The sequence below is a fragment of the Alligator sinensis genome, unplaced genomic scaffold (genome assembly GCF_000455745.1).
Source record: "Alligator sinensis unplaced genomic scaffold, ASM45574v1 scaffold421_1, whole genome shotgun sequence".
Lineage (NCBI taxonomy): Eukaryota > Metazoa > Chordata > Crocodylia > Alligatoridae > Alligator > Alligator sinensis.
The window spans coordinates 2,761,944-2,768,031 of NW_005841871.1; the positions used below are offsets into that span (position 1 = coordinate 2,761,944).

Here is a 6,088-nt window from a genome sequence, read left to right on the forward strand (position 1 = left end):
CAGGAGACTGGGCTTCAAGCCCCTGCTCTGCCTGATTCAAAGAAAAGGTTTACCTTATTATGAAGCATCTGGATCTGGGTCTCCCTTGTCTCAGGTTGATATTCTGGCCACTGGACTGTGGAGCCTGAAAACCTCTCCTGAATTCCAACCTGAACTTGAGAAAATTTCTGTTCAAACCAGCGCTCCTATCAAGTGCTTCAATTTCAACATAAAAGAAAATATTTTATTCCCCGCTGCCCCCCGACAAAACAGTACTGCTGACAAGTGTTAATAGTAAAAACTGAAACCAAAAGGCAGGGTTCCCCTCAAGCCTGGTAGGTTTACAGCCTTGCCCTGAACCCTGCATGCGTGGAACAGTTATGGGGTAGTGCTGGGGCCAGGACAGAGCTGCCTGCTGTCTAATGAACAGGATCAGGTTGTGGGCAGCCTCACGTCTCAGCTTGGCTCTAGCAGTTATGCAACTAGGATCTGAGGGATTTTATACCCCTTCCCAAACTCTGTGTATCCTGCCAAGCACATGTGGCATGGCAGGACATGTACCATTTGTGAGAGGGCATAAAATTCCTCAGTTCCTAATCATACTCTTAAATTAACATCTTACCAGGGACCAAAGAGAGTAAAGACATTTATTAGCACAGATGATTGCCAAACCAAATGGGACCCAATCCTGCTCAACATAAAGCTATACCAAATATTTAGATTCATGTTCCAATGTTTAGATTTCTCCATCTTAACCATGTCCATAAACAGGATCACAAACAGGACATAAAAGATAGTCTTTCTATTCAGACACATGCCCCTGTGCCCTGCAGTAATTCTTCTACCATTGCCACATGCTCCTTCAGTAGGGATAACCAAAGCAAGTTTTCAAAACTATGAGATAAAACAAGTAATAATTATATTTTAAAATGCATGAAAAGATGTTTTTTAAAGCCAGACATAATGAAGAATAAATAAAAATAAATTGTGGGAGATTAACATGATCAAATAAGACTTTCAAGCACTCTGATGTAAGTAGCTATACAAGGTAGATGAAATTCAGGATGAGATGAAGAAAAGCACCATAGGAAGAATAAACAAATGACAGAAGTCTGAATGACCTTAGACAAGTAATTTCATACTAGCAGAGAAACTGAAATAGAGAGCACACAGAAATAAAGCATTTTAATCCTGAGGAAATTTGAGATTTAGTTTAATTTATACATAAAGCACTTTGAAATCCTCAGATAGATGGCACTATTTGCACACAGCAGTGAATTACTGAAATCTCTCTCTCTCTCTCTCAGCTGGATGTTCTATTTCCATATATATTGCTAAATAACTTGTTCTCATTTCCTATATTCACAAAATGTGCACTTACATCAGTGACTGTTGCTTTTAATTTCCTATCAGAACCCATGAATACGTACACTTGCCTATTTGGGACTCAGCTTTAGTAGAAAGAGGTTTAAAATCTTGGCATGCATTTTACACAAGCCCACAGTTGTGTTAAAACGGCATAACAAGAACACACAGAAAGAACACTTTTTCACAAGCAGTATTATTTTTACACTGTCCATAAGGAAGACCTGAGTACATACATTCAAAAAGCAATTCTTATCAAAGAATTGATAAGTCTTTGCAAGTTAGTCTAAGATGCAGAGATTGAACCAATAAACAACTGAACACATTCGCTTTCGATTCAGGAAATGCAGCCACACGCCTGCTGTGACTCAAGCCAGAAGCCAGGGGGTGCTAGAGCATGCCTGCCAGCCACTGCCAAAGGGGAAGGAAGAGAGAAAGACTTTTCCCCTCTCTATACTGGAGCAGAGGGGGCATGGCCAGGCCCCAGGCCTGTCCTTAGCAGGGGGCCAGGGAGGGCAGAGGGTAAAGGGGGGAAGGTAGCTGAATTCATAAAAGCTTGAACAAGAATACTTCTCTCTTTAAAAATCTATAAACTGAAAACTATAAACACAGCATGGGAAGTGTGTTCACTTACTCTTCCTGCTACCCGCAAGGTCTCTGGGATTTTCAGTCCAGCATCAGAGCATCAGGACTCCACAGGGTTTCTCATCATTTTCTCTTCCTGCTTCCAGGTGCCTCTGGGATTTGAAGTTCACAGTCACAGCCAACACTAAGTTTAGCAGGGCAGGGCAGCTCTGTACTTGGGGGAAGGTGAGTTTAACCCCCCTCTCTAACCCTAGACCCCAGACAGGGTTTGCCTGGGGGGCCAGTGAGCCAGCCCTCACTTGCTCAAGCTAGGGAGCAGTGGGGCCAGCCCTACTCTCTGAAGCACAGCACACCACAGCCCAGGGCTGAAAAGCAAGCTGGGGGACTGTGATTTAACTTAAACCAGGAAGGGGTCTGGGACAGAAGTTTCATAAACTGGTGTGACCTAAATCAGTTAAATCTGATACTACATTCAATCAGGTGTTACTTGTCAGCTCTGGGTCCCTGGCACCCAGCTTGCTGAACTTACAAAGGACTTTTTCTATTCCCCCCCCGCCCCCATCTAACCAGAACCAAGCAGAAGAAAAGATTAACAGGCATCTCGGGCCATACATTCCCCAGTCCCAGTATGGGAGGGTTAAAACTTGGTTGCCAGGTTAGGGAATGCTGAGGCAAGAGACTGAGTCAGAGGGGGTAAGGGCAACATTTGAACAATGGTTAAGGGTTCATCAGAACATCCAACCCACTGGAGCCCTGACAACAAATGCTGTCATACTTTTCCTGGGATGACTGGTGGAAGTCCTCCCCACAAAGTTTATGAACACTCCAAGTAATCCCCTTAAGTATGTTAAAAGACTACAGTAAAATCTGAAAATCATGCTAAACTGAGGCTTATTCACAACAGGTAAAATATAAAATACTGATGCTGACTTCACAGTGCAAGCATAGGTAAGCCATCTGAGAAGCCCTTCCAGTATATCTTCTATATTCATAATAATTTAAAGCTGGCTCCTAGGTGTCTGGTTACTCCTTAAAACTTGATGTTTTTCCTGGTTGTGAATCAGTTTCTTGAGATGTTCCAAACCAGATAACCCCTTGTCACTGAAAAAGGTAATTCATTTAAATTGAAACTGTTTATATAACAGGATTTTCCCTGTCAATTATGGCTTGGACCCCTAAAAGAATGCTTTGAAGAGGTGGACTAAGGGTATAAGAAAGCTGTAAAGCAGAAAACAGCTTCAAGAGGGAGAAATCTCTCTGACGCCATCCGCTGTTGTTCTTGAGAAGCTGGGATAAACAGTCTCTTTTGGTCGCCTGTTTAACCTTCAACAATCATGTTAGGAACTTTGCCGGTCAACAAACACCTGAGTGCCTTGGAACAGTGAGAGCCTAGCTCTCGCTCGCTCGCTCTCTCTTTCTCCCTTTTTTTTCTTTTTCTCTCTAGGCACAGCTTTCTGAACCTGAATTTTATTAGTTAAGCTTGAGCTAGGTTTCCCCAAATACTCAATTGAACCAGGGTAATATTGTAATTGTTTTTGTTCGTTTTTCCTCGCATGGCTATTACTACTAGTACCATCATAATTTTCATATACTTAGCAATAAATAACTTTTATAGTCAAACTGTTGGTAACCAGATGAATTTTTCCTTCTATACTTCCCCTTCCCCACTTGCTCTGCAGCAACACTGCTTTTACCTAAGCCAAAGATCCCAAAAATACTGTGGGGTCCACTCATCAAGAGGCTACCACTACTAGGACAGTTAGGGCAAAAGATTGCTGAGTTTGATACACATAAGGGGGTCAGTTTGTATAGGCTGACTGACCCAGTCTGGCTCAGATGTGCCCTAATAAACTGAATGCTGGCCCATGAGGGTGTCAGCTGGACATCCAGCCTGATTCAGAGGTATTCTGTTCACCTGTGCGCTTGTCTGACTCCATTTTATTGTTGCCCTGATGAACTGATTCCTGACATATGAGGGTGTCAGCCTGTACATGCTGATCAACCCCCCCGGGGGGGGGGGGGGAGTGTTTGACTGATTTGGTGGCTGGAGGAACCCAGCCCCCTTGAAACCGAGTCCTGCAAAATAGCTCCATTGGGGTGAGGACTTGCAGAAGGGAGAGATACAGCTCCGTATAGAAACACAAGCAGCACGTTGATATAATTACAAAGACCCTAGAAATGTATCCCTAATAAATGAGCACACCCCAAAGTAATGGGCAAATTTGGTAACACAGTTTATCTTAAACCAGTTTCAGCCATTTTGAAACTGATTTATGTGCACTGAACTTCTGTTCTGTCACAGGTTTAAACCAGCTTCTGATCACTTAAACCCATTTATGTGTAACTTTGTCCCTAGCCCAGGAGATCAAGTCAAGTCCTAACAGTTACAGTATTATTCTCTTGGTATGTCATATTTTAGGTATTTATTTTATACTCCCTATCTGACAGAAACTATGAGGTATTTACAATTTTTAAGAATAAAAAAAAGCCCTAAATTAAAAATTGGCCTTTTGCAATCCAAGTTCTTCCTTGAGTTTGATTTCACTAGCATAAAAATATGTGAATTAAATACTCGACTTCAGTAGATTGGTTTTTGGTTCTCCCTGGGAAAAAACAAAACAAAACCTCCAAAAGGAAATGTATAGAATAATTTTTTAACTTATTTAGCCTTATTTTTAAGCAGTGTTTGATGCAGTTTCCTGTTTTAATGTGAACCACAATTCCTTGATTTGTCTGGAAGATAAACAATACAGAAAGTCAAACAAAGTTATTTTTGGACCATTCCATCCTGTTCATCAGCGTCCATCCTATTCACATTTCCCTTGTTTATGGCTTTTGTGAAATGTCTCTTTCTGCTGGAGTGGGACATGAGAAGGAAGATGGAGCTAGACTGTTCTCAGTAGTGGCAGATGACAGAACAAGGAGCAGTGGTTCCAAGTTTCAACAAGGGAACTTTAGGTTAGATACTAGGAAAAAAATCTCTCTTGCTAGAAGGATAGTAAAGCACTGGACCAAGTTACCCAAAAGGGTGATGGAATCTCCAACTTTGGAGGTTAAGACCCAGCTAGACACAGGCTTGGCTGGGATGATCTAGTTGGGGATGGTCCTACTTTAAGCAGGGGTTGGACTAGATGACCTCCTGAGGTCCCTTCCAACCCAAATCTTCTATGATTCTATGACACTGGGATGAAACCCACACCTTTTGCCTTCCTCCACGCTAAGGGTGGGGGAAGCAGGCACAGTCCTCTTCCTTGGATTTCTTGATTCTATTTTAACAAATTACTTCCTGACCTTGCAGCAGCAAGACACTGACCAGTGCTCTCATCCCCCTGCTTTACCTGTGGCAGGTTAAGGTGTGCCTGGTGTTCTGGGGCATTATGCCTGCTGGTTGTGTGAAAGAGTTGTTCATGCAGGTTTAATACTAGTCATCTAGGATGGTTTGGATAGGGATGATCCTGCCTTGAACAGGGCGGTTGGACTAGATGGTCTCCTGAGGTTCCCTTTCAGCCCAACTATGATTCTACAATTACATACATGGTTAAATTCTACTGATACCTAGTTCAAGAAGATTCCTGCATTGTCAAGCACATGACAAGTGTGCAGTTACTCTGCTTTTCACACTACTGGAATGTGCTCAGATACTATGTGTATGGAGATGCTCAGCCTTCAGGTAGCTGAAACCCAGCTGCAGGTGGTTAGCAGTTAATACTCTGCCTAGCTAGAAGGATGGGAGGCAGCTGTACCTTATGATTAGCAAACAATGCCAAAGCTAGAAAGAGGTTTAAAAGATCCAGGAGAAGAGGAGGCTGTTGTGCCAAGTGAGAAGCACGGAGCCCAGATGTCCCTTTCAATGTCTGGAGGAAAACAGCAGGTTTGTGTTTTGTTTGTTGTTTGCACATCTGCTTGTTTTGTTGTTTGTTTCATTTACTGTGAGGATGAGGTTACCCCATTCTATTATCTATATCTATAAAGGGTTAGTCCGGGATCTGTCCGTGCGTCTGTCCGTAACGCTCTTGGGGGCGCGTAGCTCCCGGCGGGCAGGGCTCCAGCCTGTGCTGCATCAAGAGTGCCTGTGACAGGCGGGGTGAGGCTCCAGTGGAGCGGGGGCGGGGGAAGAGGTAGACACACAGTGGGGTGGGGGTCTGGACATGGGGTGGGG

At 43.3% G+C, this 6,088-nt stretch overlaps 1 protein-coding gene across 6 annotated transcripts in view; it reads right to left on the reverse strand.

The window, feature by feature from the left end:
• Positions 1-6,088, reverse strand: part of TBC1D14 (TBC1 domain family member 14) — a 118,007-nt gene that overhangs the window by 49,319 nt on the left and 62,600 nt on the right. The window contains exon 2 of one of the 6 annotated variants that reach the window (XM_025195293.1): positions 1,979-2,081. The exons of the other annotated variants lie outside the window; for them this stretch is intronic. The gene's annotated coding sequence lies outside the window, so the exon portion shown is untranslated. The remainder of the gene's footprint in view (positions 1-1,978; positions 2,082-6,088) is intronic. 6 annotated transcript variants of the gene reach the window in all.